This window comes from Lupinus angustifolius, chromosome LG10 (assembly GCF_001865875.1).
Source record: "Lupinus angustifolius cultivar Tanjil chromosome LG10, LupAngTanjil_v1.0, whole genome shotgun sequence".
In the NCBI taxonomy this organism is placed as follows: domain Eukaryota; kingdom Viridiplantae; phylum Streptophyta; class Magnoliopsida; order Fabales; family Fabaceae; genus Lupinus; species Lupinus angustifolius.
In genome coordinates, this window is record NC_032018.1 from 7,208,833 (window position 1) to 7,210,117 (window position 1,285).

The following is a 1,285-nucleotide window of genomic DNA, read 5'->3' on the forward strand; positions in this document are numbered from 1 at the left end:
CATGTAGCCAGATTAGAGGCCACCAGGATGCTTCTTTCCTTTGCATCTATTATGAATTTCAAATTATTTCAAATGGACGTAAAAAGCGTCTTCTTGAATGGTTACATTCAAGAAGAAGTTTATGTTGACCAACCGCCTGGTTTTGAAAATTCTAAATATCTGAACCATGTTTATAAACTTAAAAAGGTACTCTATGGTCTTAAGCAAGCTTCTAGAGCTTGGTATGATAGACTAAGTACCTTTCTTTTGGAAAAAGGGTTCGAAAGAGGCTTGGTTGACACAACGTTTTTTATTCGTAGATCTGAAAGTCATGTATTACTTGTACAAATCTATGTTGATGACATAATATTTGGATCTACTAATGATATTCTCTGTAAAGAATTTTCTGAGATGATGCAGGGGGAGTTCAAAATGTCTTTGATGGGAGAACTCACATTCTTTCTGGGGCTTCAAATAAAGCAGCTAGAAAGTGGGATATTCATTCATCAGGCGAAATATTGCAAAGAGCTACTTAAGAAATTTGATATGGATAAGTGTAAGGAAGCCTCCACTTCTATGGCATCTGCATGCTACCTAGATAAGGATGAAAAAGGAAAAGAAATAGAGGTAACAAAATATCGTGGTATAATTGGGTTATTACTTTACTTAACTGCAAGTCGGCCTGATATCATGTTTAGTGTATGCATGTGTGCGAGATTTCAGTCTTTACCTAAGAAATCACATTATGTAACTGTTAAAAGAATCATGAGATATTTAAAAGGAACAACTAACATGGGATTATGGTATCCTCGGGACGCCTCACTATCCTTGGTAGGATATTCCGATTCCGATTTCGCCGGATGTAAATTGGATCGGAAAAGCACTAGTGGTACTTGTCACTTGTTGGGAAGTTCATTAGTTGCATGGCACAGTAAAAAGCAAGCATGTGTTGCTTTGTCCACCGCCGAAGCGGAATACATTGCCGCCGGTGTGTGTTGCGCTCAAATCCTTTGGATGAAGCAGCAACTTAAGGACTTTGGTCTTAAACTAGAAAAGATCCCCATTAAATGCGATAATACAAGTGCCATAAACCTATCCAAGAATCCCGTTTTGCATTCTACAACCAAGCATATAGAAATTAGACATCATTTCTGACGTGATCATGTTCAAAAAGGTGATTGCGTGCTTGAATTTGTTGAAACCTCTAAACAGTTAGCAGATATTTTCACCAAGCCCCTTCCACGAGATACTTTCTATGTTCTAAGGAGAGAACTTGGAATTCTTGATGAACAATATCTTGATTAAA